At 39.8% G+C, this 18,936-nt stretch overlaps 1 pseudogene; it reads right to left on the bottom strand.

Annotated features, from left to right (window-relative positions):
- Window positions 1-3,657: 3,657 nt before the first annotated feature.
- On the bottom strand, window positions 3,658-3,752 carry LOC120886959 (U6 spliceosomal RNA; annotated as a pseudogene).
- Window positions 3,753-18,936: the final 15,184 nt, after the last annotated feature.

Here is an 18,936-nt window from a genome sequence, read left to right as displayed (position 1 = left end):
TATAAAGGCATGTGGGCACCAGTGCATTTTCCCATCACAATATTCTGGAAGATCACAAATACAAACGGTGTCTCTGCAAATCACTATAGGGAAGACATAATTTTGGTCCATGCAGCAGCTTTCTATGTCACATAACAGTGCCAAGGGTGAGAGCACAACTGGTCTCATGACCCTCACAATTAGTATATTCTTTTAAGAAGCTGTAGTCATTCTTTTTTTTTTTTTTGATTTATGATCTTGTCTCTACAATAAGGAGCTACAAATGAATACTATTGTATGGAGTATTTGGCACAAGCAAGGATCCCAAGAATAAAGCTGATTGTGCAGTTTGTCAAAGGAGCAGTTGCTCAGCATAAATCAAAGAACAACAAGATTCATGAAATAGTTGCCTGTTCAAAATAAGAACAAGGAATTTTGTCATGTCTGAATCCAATGACATCTGTAGCATGTGTTGAAAGATTTCAGCCAGAAACAAGTGATACCTTGATTAAAAGCTAATGATACTTGTTAGTTTGGGGCTGCATACTCCAAAATGATAAAAACAAAGTGAAGACCCTAATATTTCATGCCTTCTAAGAAGAAGTAAAGTGTCAGGAAGAATCTTATCTAAGACATCCTTTATATTTTCACAAAACAAAATCAGTTATAGATATTGAACTCTATATCTGCATACTAGTTTCAACTTACTTTTTTAATCCAATAAGCACAGAAGATGTATGTAAGCATCCACACAAATTGCATAGCAAATAGAATACATTTTGTGGTTTATACTCACTACACTCTATATTATATGTGTGATATTTGTTATTATGTGCAGCAAGTTAGAAACTGTGTGATGTAGCTTGAAGTGTTTTATATTTGCCACAAATGAACTGTGCTTGTTCTGGGATTTTTAGCAAGTTTTACTTCTTCAAATGCTTGATCTGTCTTTTCCCCTTTAATATCATACCTTTCAGCTTCTTTTGTCTTCTGACACAAGCAGAGAAACCACATGCTCAAATTTGGAAGAAGCCTCCCATGGTTTGATTTCAAAAGCGAAGTCATCTGCCCCCAGCATGCCACACAGACCTCTGTAGCAGGTGTCCAGGGTGGCTGTTGCTTCAGGAGTCCTTTCCAGGTAGCTGTGCTAGTAACAGTCATCATTGGTCGTAACAGGAAAATGTAGGGGTGGCAAGTTAGTTTTAAGCTTCATATAGATCATGTCTTTAGCCCCAGAAGCAAATGCTGCAGGAGAGATGGTTTTGGCATCTCACTTCTACCCATTCTGTAAGGCACCTTCCAGGGAATTACCCTCAGAGGAAGTGAAGCAGCATCCTAGTGGGTTCCTTACACTAGGTGCTTCCTCCTAGCAGAAGATAGGGGAGAGGAGTACCCAGAGCACAGGCAGCCAGAGAATACCTGTCTGAGGGATCAGGCCCCTTGAATGAGGGATACTGGGACAAAAATAAAATAAAAATTAAAAAAAGAATGCAATCAAGTGGGAGGCAGGCAAGACTATTCTTGAAACACCAGGTTTCATAATAAGATCAGAGAGAGGGCCAAGGCTTGGAACCCTCTGAAAGGGGAGGCCAGGCTATTACATAACAATGCTGTGCTCATCAGGGGAGGCTGTGCTCAGTGAGCTGAATACCCTAGGGCCTCTGGGGGGCGGGGAAAGATAGTATATACCTGGGCTTAAAAGTCTAGTTACATAGTGAAGCAATAAATAGGGGAAGAATAAATGAGTTTGGTGTAATTTTAGGATAATTAATGATTTTATCAAACAGAAAAGAATCAAGGGATCATTTGTGATTGAAAGACAATCTTTAAATAATAGTAAGACAAGAGTACACTCCTCTTTACAGAAATTTTGATGGGGGAGAATTGGAGTTTGTAGAAATTGAATGGAGTTGGGGTGATTGATGAAATACAAGAGTAAAGTGATGTTCTCTGTGGGAAATGAGGATGTATGACAACAGTGTCCCCAGGGAACTATGCCATTAACATAGAACACATGTGTGTCCTTTGATTACACAAAGTGTGAATGGGTGGGTTCTTTGTCTCCTGAATTTGTTTTTTTTTAATTGGTTCTTCTTAGTTATACATGACAGTAGAATCCACTTTGATAAAATCATACAAACATGGAGTATATCTTATTCTAATTAGAACTTGTTATTGTGGGTGGGCAAGATGGTGGGATTCACTTAGGTATTTTCATATGTTCACATAGGAAAATTATGTAAAATATATTCTACTGTACTTCCTATTTCTATCCTACTCCCCTCCTTTTTTTCCCCATTGTCTAATCTACTGAACTTCTCCTTTCCCTCTTGTGCTTTATTACGGTTTATTTTTCACTTATCAATAAAAGCATTTGACCTTTTTTTTTTAGATTGACTTATTTCACGTAGCATAATAGTCTCCAGATCCATCAGTTTAAGGGTAAACATTATAAAGTCATTCTTCTTTATGTCTGAGTAATAGTCCATTGTGTATGTATACCACATTTTCTTTATCCATTCATCTGCTGAAAGGCATCTAGGTTGGTTCCATAGCTTAGTTATTATGAATTGTGCTGCTATAAACATTGATGTGGTTGCATCCCTGTAATATGCTGATTTTAAGTCCTTTGGTTATAGACAGAGGAGTGGGATAACTGGGTCAAATGGTGGTTCCATTCCAAGTTTTCTGAGGAGTCTCCAACTGCTTTCTAGAGTGGCTGCACCAATTTGCAGGCCCAACAATGTGAGTGTTCCCTTTTCCCCACATCCTTACCAATATTTATTATTACTTGTATTCTTTTTTAATATTTATTCTTAAGTTTTAGGTGGACACAATATATTTTACATTTATGTGGTGCTAAGGAATGAACCCAGTGCCTCGTGCATGCTATGCTAGGTGAGCACTCTACCACTGAGCCACAAACCCATCCCTTTATTATTACTTATATTCTTGATAACTGCCATTCTGACTGGAGAGAGATGGAATCTCAGTACAGTTTTAATTTGTGTTTCTGTATTTGCTAGAGATGTTGAACATTTTTTTTCATATATTTGTTGATCATGTATCTTTCTTCTTTTGAGAAGAATCTGTTCAGATTCTTTGCCTATTTATTGATTAGGGTGTTTGGAGGGGGGTATGTGTGTGTGTATTGTTGTGTGTGTGTATGAGAGGTTTTTGTTGTTTTTGTTGTTGTGTTTTTTGTTTGTTTTGGTGTTAAGCTTTTTGAGTTCTTTGTACAAACTGGAAATTAATGCCATATCTGAGGTGAAGGTGGCAAGGATTTTCTCTCATTCTATAAGCTCTCTCTCCATGCTCCTGATTATTTCTTTTGCTGTAAAGGAGCTTTATAGTTTGATGCCATCCCATTTATTGATTTTTTAAAAATTTTATTTATTGTGCTTTAGTAGTCCTGTTAAGGAAGTCAGTTCTGGGCTAAGGTTGTAGCTCAGTGATAGAGCACTTGCCTTGCAGGTGTGAGGCACTGAGTTCAATCCTTAGCACCACATAAAAGTAAATAAAGGTATTCTGCCCATCTACAACTAAAAAATAGCAAAACAAAACAAAAAAACAAAGGAAGTCAGTTCCTGTGCTAATTCGTTGGAGTGTTGGGCCACCTAGGTCTTTGATCCACTTAAAGATGATTTTTATGCAAGGTGAGAGATAGGGATCCACTTCAAAAATATGGAATGCTTCATGAATTTGCATGCCATCCTTGTGCAGGGGCCATGCTAATCTTCTCTAAATTGTTCCCATATGTGCTGCCAAAGCAAGCATTGTCTGGTGAATTTGAAGATTGAAATCCACAGACCCAAGAGGGAGGGAGGGGTGGGGGGAGAGATAAGAAACAGGATTTATTAGAGCAACAGAAAGAAAGCAGAGCTCCCAAACATGGAGGAGACCCAAGAAAGAGGTGCCAACCATTGTCTGTTGTCTAGGGGTTCTTATACTCCATTAATGAGGAACTAACCTTTCATTGGAAACTCTTCTCTTATTTGTTCTCTTTTTGACTCAATTGAAAGTATACAATTTGAATTTCTTATTCCTATAATGGGATGGTTTAATGTCTTTGCTTACCTGAGTTTGTCCTGTACTTGTTCCTTAGAATAAAGGAACTGCTTGAGTTAAAAACAACTCTTTGAGGTTGACTAATGTTAGGGTAGTCAAGGAAATATCATTACCATTGTAGCCTTACCTTCCTGGAGTAATAACTCCAGGAAGGTATGGTTACCCAAGTGTGAGTGGAGATTTCCACTCAGGCAGCTAAAAACAAACACAACACAACACAACAAAACTAGCATTAGCCTAAGGCTTTAGTCTGGGGTTATGGGACCCCCATTCTCTGAGGTCCCTATTTCTATCTTCACGTAGATAATCTAGCTCCTGCTTTACTTCCACAATGTCAGAATTCATTGAATAACAATAAACTCATCACATATATAACATTCATCAGCATTTTTTGAGAAGTGATTTTATGTATTTTAATTGAGTTTATTCAATTATATTTATTTATGATTTAATTGAGTTTATTCTTTATTCTTTAACAGTAAAGAAAGAAAATAGTAATTGACATTAAGACTACATGAAAAACATTACATGGTTAGAAATCGAAGGTTACAGTGTACTAGCAAGGAAAATGAAATAAACCTCTTTCCGTCCCCCCCTTTTCTTAATAAACATAATTTTTTTCCAAGAAAAGAATGGGATATCCATACTTGTCATAGGCTAGTAAGAAAACCATAACAACTAACAATAAGTAATTTTAGAATAGCCCATTAATCACAAAACAAACTATGTAAAAATTAAACCTAACACCATATTAGAAGCACACTTTGATTCACCCAACCTGTATATATCAAAATACAAAGAGAAAAATCACAAAACACCTCCTCTACTATTAAATCCACCTACTATTGCTTAAAGAATACTTAATCTTATTTGCAAAAGAAGAAGAAATCAAATGTACATATAGATGTCTTGGGATCCTTTTATGAAGGCCAGTGTGTGTGTGTGTGTGTGGAGGGGGAGGGGGGGAGGGGGGGGCAGGTCCGGGAATGAGAGAATTCACCAAGACAAAGAAAGCAATTAAAAGAGTTTATTGGCAGGAGATAGTCTGCAATAGCCACAGTAGGAACAGAGAACTGGGGACTGGGCTTATATATGCTTCTGAATTCTTTGTTTGTCTTTGGTGGGCTGTTTGCTAGGAGTGGTTTATGCTGAACTAGAGGTGATGGGGTGATTGACAGGTTCCTCTGCCTTGCCCAGAGTGCTTATTATGCATGTGTCCAAACCTGTTTCCCTAGATTTCATTAGATGTATGAGATGCAAGCAATAGGTATCAGATCTTGAAGGGGGTTTCTCCCTTATTAGGTTACTCTAGATCCAGTTTGGATCTCTTGAGTATGCTCCACAACAGTGGTCAGGCAATCTTTTTAAAAAATAAGATCTTGCTATTTCCAGTTTGGGGACTCTAGCTCCTCTGATAACAGCAAGAGGGCAGGATGAAGGGGAGGTCCTTAACTTCACATCAGTTCTGCTAATTGAGGTGGGGTGAGGCCTGAGATAAGGCTAATCTATCGTACCCTAATAGATTCATATTAAAAATGAGCCAATTCAGTAGCGTGCTCCCCTGGCAAGTGTGGGGCACTGGGTTCGATCCTCAGCACCACATAAAGATGTTGTGTCTGCCGAAAACTAAAAATAAATATTAAAAAGTTCTCTCTCTCTCTCTCTCTCTCTCTCTCTCTCTCTCTTAAAAAAAATGAGCCAATATAGAACATGATATATTTATAACTTTTACCACATTTTTTCATATTGTAAATTTTTTAGGGAATTACACATGAATTGGTTTTTAATAGTTTTTTTTATTACTCACATTGATAAATTTCTCTCTTGTGTGATAGGGCTTAAAATATTAGTAAAAATGAAAAGTGTTCCTGTGTTTTAAAAATTAATAATGTTTCAATCATCTGTGTAATCACATTTTTTTCAGGATGTAGCCACCAGAAGTATTGAGAAACTGAATATTCTTGAAGGCTCTCACTACAGTGATTGCTTTTATGGCTTTGATTTGTACTGAAATGACAGAAGACTTCCATATTTTAGTATTTATAGGATATCTGCCCATTTTCACTTTTCTCTGTTTGAAAAAGTTGATAGAGGAGTCTATATGCAGTCATTTGCAGGAAAGTGAATGGAACTGGAGAACATCATGCTAAGTGAAGTAAGTCAGACTCTGAAAATCAAGGGTTATAAGTATTATTGCATATATAGAAGTAGAGGGAATAAAAATGGAGTGGAGGTGGATGGAAGAATCTAAAAAAAAAAAAAAATAGAAGAGAGACAAGTAAGGGAAAGGGGAGGCACAATGAAATGAAATTGACCAAATTATGCTATGCAGAGGCAGGAATACATCACAATGAAGATTAATATTATATATATCATAATTATTTAATATATAATTATTATTATGTACAATTACAGATTCCCATACACATATGAATATGTATGTGTATGTGAAAATATTTTTGTGTGTGTGTGTACATGTAGTACCAAAGTTTGAACGCAGGGGTGCTTTACCACTGAGCTACATTTCCTAGCTTTTATGATTTCTTATTTTGAAACATGGTCTTGCTAAATTCCCAAAGCTGGCCTCCAACTTGTGATCCTCCTGCTTCAGCCTCTTGAGTTGGTGGGATCATAGGCATGTACCATCACCCTTGGCACCAATAAAAATATTGTTTCTAAGTGAGCTAGAATCACTGAGACCTTTCCTACATTCTTTATATTCATAGAGTTCCCTCCTCAGTCTGAGTCCTTTTGTGCCATAAAACTGAACTAGGAGAATTAAAGGCTTTCCCACAAAAGTTACATTCATAAATTCCATCTCCAGTGTTCAATACCATGTATCTTCTATAACTTTCAACAGAAAAAAGTGATTTGCTACATGCCTATAATCATAGAATTTCTCTCCAGTCTGTGTCCTTTCATGCGTTTGAAAGGAGTAAAGATCACTGTAGGCTTTCCCACAGGTATTACAGTTACATATTCCTGAGTCTCATACAGATTGTACCTAGTTTCTATCAGCAGAATTCTTCCTATCAAGGGATGAGTGACACATTAAGAATATTCCAGGTACAATGCATTCATATCATTTTACTCCATTAGAACTTCTTTTGCTTACATTAGGATTTGGAACCTGGCTAAAGATTTCTCCACTGAGATAATGGTCTTTGCTTTCACAGGTTGCTCTCTACTGTTATTAACTGTAAAACATGAGTTTTTACTTTGAAGACTACTACAAAAACATCTGTCCTGTTTTTGTAGTAATCTTCAAAGTTCCTGTCTTTACACTTTTTTCCTAGGAAGGCGTAGTTACTGGAGATTTCCCACATGACATCACATCTGTAGCATTTCTCCTAGGAAGGATCCACCAGAGCCTACTGCTCCTGGTTGAAGTCCAATGACTATATCCTCTAAGGCCACTGAGCCCATTTCTGGCTTCCAGAGTGTTCTGGTGTCCTCTCCACTGTTCTCTCAGTTACTGCAGGTCATAGCTTCACTGGCAGAGCCATCTCAGTGGTCATGGTCAGCTGAGATGTGCTGACAAAGGCAGTTTTAAACCATACCCATCAATTTTAATTCTCTGACTCCTCATGGTTCACTTGGTGTCATGACTATGGCAATTATAAATTCTCTTATTTCATTCCAATCTTAATTACTAACACTACAGTACACGAAGCACCCATTGCAATTTATAAAATGACATATATGTCAAAGTGTGGCTGTGAAAGAGTTAACAGTGACCATGTGTTTTGAAGACAGAACTGAAAGCAAAGGCAGAGTGCTGATTTGGAGCAAAAGAGTCACTGAAGGTAGTCACATAAGGGACAACACAGCCAGAGAACTTGTTCAAGGAGCAGAGTTTTTCAAGTGGGGAGCTGTTCAAGGGAAGGCCAAGGTCCTGAAAGCAGGCAGGTTGGCAGGCAGTTTTGAATGTGAGCCAGTCAAGCAGGGAGGTAGAGCAGAGATGAAGCCCCAGGCTTGTCAGGAGTCCCTCGCCTATTGCATTCATGATACATTCATCAGGTCGACTGATAAGGTGACAAGTTGGTGTGTACCACTACCTTAATTGCCTCTCCTTTTATACATTTCAGGTGAGAGGGTTTCACTATTCAGCCATCTGGTCTGTTTGATAAGCTGGCAGACCTTTCACTAATATGAGTTTGATATGCCCATGTATTCATGTGCTTCTGTTTTGTTGTGTAAGTTCACAAGTGGTCATTTTCTGTTAGCATGATTAATTTATCAGTTTGTGTCTTACGATTGTGCTGTGCCACACTGGTGGTTATTCCTTTTGATATGTTCTGCATGTCCTATATCAGGAATACATGGTGGTTATCTTGTTTAGCCCTATAAGTTAACTCATTCAGCCTTAGTACTTGTACTTGGTGGAGTAACCCAGGGGAAACTATGCTTTATAAAATGGAGTAATTCAGGGATAGGTGCAGCCTGAAATCTGTGTTCCATGCAACACAGAGTAATTCAGAGCTGGGCACAGCCTGCTCTCCAGTAATCGGTTTTTTATCAAGTAAAACCAATACCTACTCAATGATCTGCAAATTCTAATTCTAAGAACTTCTACATGTAGTCTTGTCTATGAATGCTCACATCTGCATTGTTCATAAGCTTATTCCACAAAGTAAGCAAAAATGTGGACCAACTTGGTGACTGAATAAGATCTTACAGTAATCGTCTCCCACTCCACACACACACAGACACACCAATTTGAACAAGTATTCACCCAAGAAACTATCTTCACAAGAGCTGAGGAAGTCAGATGAGAGAACACTGTGCCTGGTTTTAGTACAACAGTAAAGGACACATTGCAGAGTTGCACTAAAAAAAGAGTTGTCTCAATCACTTATCACTTATCCCCCAATTCTAAGCAATGCAACATGGAAAGTCTTGTGTCTTTCACTTAGTGAAAGGAAAAATAATTCTTTCTAATCCTAGGGTTAATACCCAGCACCAGGCTCACGGTTGTGCAACCTAGTGCCAACAAGAGCCCCGTGACTCCTGCCATTACCATGGACTCAGCTGCTGGAACTGTGTCAGTCAGGTGACCTAGAGACTACCTCCACTACCCTTCCCACAACATTGGGAAGCAGAATGATTGCAAGACTCCACCTACTAGGGTGCAGGGTGTGAAAGGTAGCACAGGACTTTGCCCTGGAGCTCTGGGCCAAGCCAATTCAGAGAGACCTAGCACAAGGGCAGAAAATAAAGGCCCCCTACCCAAGGCAGAGCTTACAGAGAGATCCTTTAGAACTGTTCCAGCATTAGGAGGAAACCTGTGCCCTGTGAGACAGGCTAGAGTTTGCAGTGGGTCTGGAACATAAACTGTCTCACTCCCAACAGCACAGGTGCCTATGTCAGACTTGGAGATCAAGGACTTGGAGGTCCTCTGACACTCCCTCCTTACATTCAGCAACACACCTATCCTCAGGCCAGTATTCTCAGAAGGACTTCACCTGTCTCCTCTTGACAGACATGCACCCCAGTGGTATACACTCATTTCTTCCTGTATCACTGTTATCTATAGCATGGGACTGCTGCAAAACCTAAGACTATGCAGGTCCTTGTGGCTGTGAGAGTAGGTAAAACTTAGCGTCACCTTTGGTGACCAGCACACTGACACGTCAATATCATGCAGCACAGAATGAGCAAGATTCCATTTGCAGTGAATAATGGGGTAGAAAGTACAGGACTTTGTCTTGGAACTAAGTGCTGGACTGGTAAAACCCAGTAGTGAACAGGTCTTAACAGCTCCCATTCCCAGGCCAGCACCTGCAAAATAGAGCCTCTGGAACAGTCCCAGTGCCAGGCATAGACATGTAATTCCAGTCTATTCAGAAGATATTCCAACCAGCATCACCTGTGCCTCCTTATAGACAAGTAAATTAATGAAAAAGAACAGAAGACACAAGAGAGAAACCCACTCAGATATAGTGCTCTAATCCCTGACAAAGATGTGAAAACATACACTGGAGACAAGACACCCTTTTTAAAATGTTGCTGGGAAAACTGGTTATCCATATGTAGAATAATGAACCTACGTCCTTATCTCTCAACCTGCACAAAAGTCAACTCAAAATAATCAAAATCATGCAGTTTGTTACTATAGCTTATAATATAAATTGAAGCACTACTTTTTGGCTTAGAATTACTTTGGTTATTCTAGGTCTTTTTTTTTTCTTTTCTTTTTTCTCCCAAACAAATTGTACGACTATTTTTCTAGTTCTGTAAAGATTGTCATTGGAGTTTGATGGGGATTGCATTGAACCTATACATTGCTTTTGATAAGTTATGGTTTGGATATGTGGTGCTCCCCAACGGTTCATGTGAGAGACAATGCAAGAAAATTTAGAGGTGAACTAATTGGTCTGTGAGTGCCTTTACCTAGACAATACTTTGGTCCCTTTCTAGGATGGCAACTGGATGGTAACTGTGAGCAGGTAGGTTGTGGTTGGAGGAGGTAGATTATTGGGGGCATGCCTTTGGGGTATATATTTTGTTAGCTGAGCTTAGTCTCCCCTCTCTGTTCCTCCCACTTACTGATGCCTTGTCCCCAGGTGTTCTCCTCTACCACACATTTCTGCCATGATGTTCTGCCTCATTTCAAGCTCCAAGGAATGGAGTTGGCCATCTGTGGACAGAGACCTCTGAAACTGTGAACCCCCAAATAAACTTTTTCTTCTCTAATTGTTCCTGTCAGGTCATTTTGGTCAAGTGGTGAGAAAGCTGACTAAAACAGATAGTATGGCCATTTCAACAATTTTAATTTTGCATATACATGAACATGGGAGGTCTCTCCATCTTCTTGTGTCTTCTTCAAGTTCTTTCTTCAGTGTTCTAGAGTTTTAATTGTAGAGATCTTTCACTTTGGTTAGATTTATTCCCAGATATATTTTTTGAGGCTATCATGAATGGGATTGTCATTGTGATTTCTTTTTCAGTAGATTTATTCTTGGTGTGTAGGAAATGTATTGAATTTTGTAAGTTGATTCTGTAAACTGCTACCTTGCTGAATTTGTTTATTGGTTCTAGAAGTCTTCTGGTAGAGTTTTTTTTTTTTTTTGGATCTTCTAAGTATAGGATCAATCTTATCATCTGCAAACAGTGATAATTTGACTTTTTGCTTTCCTATTTTTAGCCCTTTTATTTTCTTCTGTTACCGAATTGTTCTGGCTATAATTTCTAGTATATATTGGATAGGACTGGTGAGAGTTGAGTCCTTGTCTTGTTCAGGATTTTAATGAAAATTCTTTCAGTTTTTCCCTATTCACTACCATGTTGGCTTTGGATTTGTGGTATAGCCCTATTTTCTTCAATTTTTATTATAAATGGGTATTTATTGAAGGCTTTCTCTGCATCTATTGAGGTGACTCTGTGATTTTTTGTCCTTAGTTCTTTTATGTGGTAAATTACATTTGTTGATTTTTTTTTATTGTTGGTCATTCAAAACATTACATGGTTCTTAATATATCATATTTTACAGTTTGATTCAAGTGGGTTATGAACTCCCAATTTTACCCCGTATACAGATTGCTGTATCTCATCAGTTACACTTCCATTGATTTACATATTGCCTTTCTAGTGTCTGATGTATTCTTCTGTCTATCCTATCCTCTACTATCCCCCCTCCCCTCCCCTCCCCTCCCCTCCCCTTTTCTCTCTCTACCCCCTCTACTGTAAATCTTTTCTTCCACTTGTATTATCTTGTCTTACCCCTCCTTTCCTCTTATATGTAATTTTGTATAACCCTGAGGATCACCTTCCATTTCCATGCGATTTCCCTTCTCACTCCCTTTCCCTCCCACCTCTTATCCCTGTTTAATGTTAATCTTCTTCTCAAGCTCTTCGTCCCTACCCTGTCCTTAGTTACTCCCCTTATATCAATGGAGTCATTTGGCATTTGTTTTTTAAAGATTAGCTAGCTTCACTTAGCATAATCTGCTCTAATGCCATCCATTTCCCTCCAAATTCTATGATTTTTGTTATTTTTTAATGCAGAGTAATACTCCATTGTGTATAAATGCCACATTTTTTTATCCATTCATCTATTGAAGGGCGTCTAGGTTGGTTCCACAATCTTGCTATCGTGAATTGTGCTGCTATGAACATCAATGTAGCAGTGTCCCTGTAGCATACTCTTATTAGGTCTTTAGGGAATAGACTGAGAAGGGGAATAGCTGGGTCAAATGGTGGTTCCATTCCCAGCTTTCCAAGAAATCTCCATACTGCTTTCCAATTGGCTGCACCAATTTGCAGTGCCACCAACAATGAACAAGTGTACCCTTTTCCCCGCATCCTCTCCAGCACTTATTGTTGTTGGACTTCATGATAGCTGCCAATCTTACTGGAGTGAGATGGTATCTTAGGGTGGTTTTGATTTGCATTTCTCTGACTGCTAGCGATGGTGAGCATTTTTTCATGTACTTATTGATTGATTGTATGTCCTCCTCTGAGAAGTGTCTGTTCAGGTCCTTGGACCATTTATTGATTGGGTTATTTGTTATCTTATTGTCTACTTTTTTGAGTTCTTTGTATACTCTGGATATTAGGGCTCTATCTGAAGTGTGTGGAGTAAAGATTTGTTCCCAGGATGTAGGCTCCCTATTTACCTCTCTTATTGTTTCTCTTGCTGAGAAAAAACTTTTTAGTTTGAGTAAGTCCCATTTGTTGATTCTAGTTGTTAACTCTTGCGCTATGGGTGTCCTATTGAGGAATTTGGAGCCCGACCCCACAGTATGTAGATCATAGCCAACTTTTTCTTCTATCAGACGCCGTGTCTCTGATTTAATATCAAGCTCCTTGATCCATTTTGAGTTAACTTTTGTGCATGGTGAGAGAAAGGGATTCAGATTCATTTTGATGAAAATGGATTTCCAGTTTTCCCAGCACCATTTGTTGAAGATGCTATCCTTCCTCCATTGCATGCTTTTAGCCCCTTTATCAAATATAAGATAGTTGTAGTTTTATGGATTGGTTACTGTGTCCTCTATTCTGTACCATTGGTCCACCCACCTGTTTTGCTACCAGTACCATGCTGTTTTTGTTACTATTGCTCTGTAGTATAGTTTGAAGTCTGGTATCGCTATACCGCCTGATTCATACTTCCTGCTTAGCATTATTTTTGCTATTCTGGGTCTTTTATTATTCCATATGAATTTCATGATTGTTTTATCTATTTCTACAAGAAATGCTGTTGGGATTTTGATTGGCATTGCATTGAACTTATAGAGAACTTTTGGTAATATCGCCATTTTGATGATGTTAGTTCTGCCTATCCATGAACAGGGTACATTTTTCCATCTTCTAAGGTCTTCTTCTATATCTCTCTTTAGGGTTCTGTAGTTTTCATTGTATAAGTCTTTCACCTCTTTTGTTAGGTTGAGTCCCAAGTATTTTATTTTTGGGGGGGATATTGTGAATGGAGTAGTTGTCCTCATTTCCATTTCAGAGGATTTGTCGCTGATATACAGGAATGCATTTGATTTATGCATGTTGATTTTATATCCTGCCACTTTGCTGAATTCATTTATTAGCTCTAATAGTTTCTTTGTCGACCCTTTTGAGTCTGCTAGGTATAGAATCATGTCATCTGCAAATAGTGATAATTTAAGTTCTTCTTTTCCTATTTTTATGCCTTTAATTTCTTTCGTCTGTCTAATTGCTCTGGCCAGTGTTTCGAGGACTATGTTGAACAGAAGTGGTGAGAGAGGGCATCCCTGTCTTGTACCAGATCTTAGAGGGAATGCCTTCAATTTTTCTCCATTCAGAATGATGCTGGCCTGTGGCTTATCATAGATTGCTTTTACAATGTTGAGGTATGATCCTGTTATCCCTAATTTTTCTAGAGTTTTGAACATAAAGGGATGCTGTACTTTGTCAAATGCTTTTTCTGCATCTATCGAGATGATCATATGGTTCTTATTTTTAAGTTTATTGATGTGGTGAATAACATTTATTGATTTCCGTATATTGAACCAGCCTTGCATCCCAGGGATGAATCCTACTTGATCATGGTGTATAATTTTTTTGATATGTTTTTGAATCCAATTCACCAGAATTTTATTGAGGATTTTTGCATCTAGGTTCATTAGAGATATTGGTCTGTAGTTTTCTTTCTTTGAAATGTCTTTGTCTGGTTTAGGCATCAGGGTGATGTTGGCCTCGTAGAATGTATTTGGAAGTTCTCCCTCTTTTTCTATTTCCTGAAATAGCTTGAAAAGTATTGGTGTTAGTTCCTCTTTAAAGGTTTTGTAAAACTGTGCTGTATACCCATCCGGTCCTGGGCTTTTCTTAGTTGGTAGTCTTTTGATGGTTTCTTCTATTTCCTCTATTGTTATTGGTCTGTTTAGGTTGTCTATATCCTCCTGACTCAATCTGGGCAGATCATATGACTTAAGAAATTTATCTATGCCTTCACTATCTTCTATTTTATTGGAGTATAAGGATTCAAAATAATTTCTGATTATCTTCTGTATTTCTGAAGTGTCTGTTGTGATATTGCCTTTTTCATCCCATATGCTAGTAATTTGGGTTCTCTCTCTTCTTCTCTTCGTTAGCATGGCTAAGGGTCTGTTGATTTTATTTATTTTTTCAAAAAAACCAACTTTTAGTTTGTCAATTTTTTCATTTGTTTCTTTTGTTTCGATTTCATTAATTTCAGCTCTGATTTTAATTATTTCTTGCCTTCTACTTCTTTTGCTGTGTTTTTCCCTTCTTTTTCTAGGATTTTGAGATGAAGTATGAGATCATTTATTTGTTGGTTTTTTCTTTTTTTAAGGAATGAACTCCAAGCAATGAATTTTCCTCTTAAAACTGCTTTCAATGTGTCCCATAGATTCCGATATGTTGTGTCTGTGTTTTCATTTAACTCTAAGAAGTTTTTAATTTTCTCCTTGATGTCTTCTAAAACCCATTGATCATTCAGTAACCTATTGTTTATTCTCCAAGTGATGCATGATTTTTCCTTCCTTCTTTTATCATTGATTTTTCAGTTTCATTCCATTATGATCAGATAAGATGCATGGTATTATCTCTACTCCTTTATATTGTCTAAGAGTTTCCCTGTGACATAATATATGATCTATTTTTGAGAAGGATGCATGTGCTGCTGAGAAAAAAGTGTAACTACTTGATGTTGGATGGTATATTCTATATATGTCAATTAAGTCTAGGTTGTTAATTGTGTTATTGAGTTCTATAGTTTCCTTATTTAACTTTTGTTTGGAAGATCTGTCCAGTGGTGAGAGAGGTGTGTTGAAGTCTCCCATGATTATTGTATGGTGGTCTATTAGACTCTTGAACTTGAGAAGAGTTTGCTTGATGAACATAGCTGCACCATTATTGGGGGCATATATATTTATGATTGTTATGTCTTGTTGGTGTATGGTTCCCTTGAGCAGTATGAAGTGTCCTTCTTTATCCCTTTTGATTAACTTTGGCTTGAAATCTATTTTATTAGATATGAGTATGGACACTCCTGCTTGTTTCCGCAGTCCATATGAGTGGTATGATTTTTCCCAAACTTTCACCTTCAGTCTATGTATATCTTTTCCTATCAAATGCGTCTCCTGTAGGCAGCATATTGTTGGGTCTTGTTTTGTGATCCATTCAACTAGCCTGTGTCTCTTAATTGGTGAGTTTAGCCATTAACATTTAGGGTTATTATTGAGATATGATTTGTTCTTCCAGCCATATTTGTGTATTAATGTTACTACACCTGATTTGTTTTCCTCTTTGATTACTTCCCCCCCTTTACTGTCCTACCTCCCACTGTTGGTTTTCAATGTTATTTTCCATTTCCTCTTCCTGTAATGTTTTGCCAAGGATTTTTTGAAGAGATGGTTTTCTAGCTGCAAATTCTTTTAACTTTTGTTTATCGTGGAAGGTTTTAATTTCATCTTCCATCCTGAAGCTTAATTTTGCTGGATACACGATTCTTGGTTGGAACCCATTTTCTTTCAGTGTTTGAAATATGTTATTCCAGGATCTTCTAGCTTTCAGAGTCTGTGTTGAGAGATCAGCTGTTATCCTGATTGGTTTACCCCTACATGTAATCTGCTTCCTTTCTCTTGTAGCTTTTAAAATTCTCTCCTTATTCTGTATGTTGGACATCTTCATTATAATGTGTCTAGGTGTGGATCTCTTATGATTTTGCACATTCGGCGTCCTGTATGCTTCTAGGATTTGGGATTCTGTCTCATTTCTCAAGTCTGGGAAGTTTTCTAGTATTATTTCATTGAATAGATTCTTTATTCCTTTGGTTTGGAGCTCTGTGCCTTCCTGTATCCCAATGACTCTTAAGTTTGGTCTTTTAATATTATCCCATATTTCTTGGATGTTCTGCTCATAGTTTCTTAGCAGACTTGCTGAGCTGTCTATGTTCTTTTCAAGTTGAAATACTTTGTCTTCATTGTCTGATGTTCTATCTTCTAAGTGATCTACTCTGCTGGTAGTATTCTCAATTGAGTTTTTAAGTTGGTTTATTGCTTCCTGCATTTCTAGGATTTCTGTTTGTTTTTTATTACCTCTATCTCCCTGTGAAATTGATCTTTTACTTTCTGGATTTGTTTATGTAGTTCCTTGTCAAAGTGACCTTTCATTGTCTGATTTTGCTGTCTCGTGTCTTCCTTGAGACTCCAGATCATCTGAAGCATGTATATCCTGAACTCTTTATCTGACATTCCATCTATTGCAGCTATTACCTCTTCTAAAGTTGAGTTGACCTGCATTGCTTGTGGTCCTTTCTTTCCTTGTGTTTTTATACTGCTCGCGTTTCTTTCTGCTTGGTGAAACTGTTGTGTTTTTGAAATTTACCCCCTATTTATTTATATTGCTCTTGTATAGTTGGGAAGTCTCCCTTGCAGGGCGGGTAGTGGCTGTGCTCCTCCTCTAATTAGGGTGGTCTGTCTACCACTCTGGTCAGTTGCAGATCTGCCCACCCTGTGGGCACAGGTGGCGGCTCTGCTCTGCCCCCACTCCAATTGTGGTGACGTAACTACCACGCCCTCGGGTCGTTGGTCCTGATCCGGATGTGGGCAGCGGCTCTGCTCGGTCCCCACTCCAATTGGTGTGACGTGTCTACCACGCTGGCAGGCCTCTAGGCCTGTTCCGCCGGTGGGTTGCAGGTCTGCCCACCCTGCGGGCTCTGGCGGCAGTTCTGCTCAGCCCCCACTCCCAATGGGGGTACCTGACTGCCTCTCCAACGGGTCGCTGAGCCCCCTCCGGACACGGGCGGCGGCCCTGCTCCACCCCCACTCCAACCAGTGTGACGTGACTGCCTCGGTGCTACGCGTCCACCACACTGGCAGGCTACCAGGCCTGTCTGCCTTGCAGGCTCATACAGCGGCTCTGCACAGCTCCTACTCCAAATGGAGTGACTTGGCTACCACGCCGTCGGGTCGATGGTCCTATTCTAGGCGTGGGCGGCTACTCTCTTCGGCCCCAGCTGCAGTTGGGGTGTCGTGATACCACGCCAGCGGGTCACTTGGCCTGCTCTGGGCGCAGGCGGCAGCTCCACTCTGCCCCCCGGCCCCCACAGCACCCAGCAGGACCCGGACCAAGAAGCAGTCACCGAAGGTTCCCCAGCCCTGGGCCAAAGCAGCTTCGGGAGCCAGAACCTGGCCTCTCCGATCCCGGCGCACGCTCCACTAGGAGCTGGCTCCTAGGAGCGACCCCCGCGGGTTCCCCAGCCCCAGGCCAAAGCAGCTCCAGGAGCCAGAGCCCGGCCGCTCCAAGTTCTCCAAGCTCGGTGCACGCTCCGCTGGGAGCAGGCTCAAAGATGCAGTCCCTGCGGGCTCCCCAGCCCCGGGCCAAAACTGTTCTGGGAGTCAGAACCCAGCTGCCCGAGCTCAGCGCACGCTCCACTTGGAGCTGACCTCCACACGCAGTCTCCGCAGGTTCCCCAGCCCTGGGCCAAAGCAGCCCCGGGAACCAGAATCCGGCTGCTCAGAGCCCGGCGCACGCCTTACCAGGAGCGTGCCCCCAGGAGTATTCTCCACAGGTTCTCCAGCCCCGAGCCTGAGCGATCTGTCTGCGAGACGCAGGCAAATACCAGCCTGAAATCACCTGTTCCATAGCTGAATGAGCTGAGATCAGTAGAAAACAGGGATGATTACATCAGCTCTCCAAGATGGCGGCTGCTGTCCTCCTCCGTGGTCCGACCAGTGTCGAGAACCGAACTGGACCGCTTCTCTCCTCTGTCTCAAAGCCGGAACTCAGCACTAAGCACGGCCATTGCACCACTGGCAGGAGCCCCCAAAATCCGCATCGCTGCACCCCCGCTCCGGCACCTCACCACTTCCTAGCGTGTGCCATAGACTCCAGCTGCGGGGTGGTCCGCCGATCACATTTGTTGATTTCTATATATTGAACAATCTTTGAATCCCTTGAATGACAACCTTGATCATGATGTACAATCTTTTAAATGTGAGTTTCAATATGATTTACTAATATTTAAAAATTTTGCATCTGTGTTCATCAAGCATATTGGTCTATGGTTTTATTTCCTTGAAGTGTCCTTATCTGGTTTTGGAAAAGCATTATAATGGCTTCATAGAATGAGTTGGGAAGTGTTTCCTGCCTATTTTGTGGAACATTTTGAGGAACACTGACATGAGTTGTTCTCTGAAGGTCTGGTAGAATTTATGTGAGAATCCATCGGGTCCTGGGCTTTTCTTTGTTGGAAGGCTTTTGACTACTTTTTCTATCTCATTGCTGGTTATTGGTCTGCTGAGGTTTTCTGTGTCTTTTTTATTTAATTTTGGCAGGTTCTATGCATCTAGAAACGTATCTGTTTCTTCTGGGTTTTCCAATTTCTTGAAGTATAAACTTTGAAAATAGTCCCTAAAAGTCCTCTGAACCAAAATAAGTCTGTCCTCCATT

This window comes from Ictidomys tridecemlineatus, chromosome 5 (genome assembly GCF_052094955.1).
Source record: "Ictidomys tridecemlineatus isolate mIctTri1 chromosome 5, mIctTri1.hap1, whole genome shotgun sequence".
NCBI classification, from domain to species: Eukaryota; Metazoa; Chordata; class Mammalia; order Rodentia; family Sciuridae; genus Ictidomys; species Ictidomys tridecemlineatus.
Note: the sequence above shows the minus strand (reverse complement) of the source record. Positions and strands in the feature narration are given on the sequence as shown.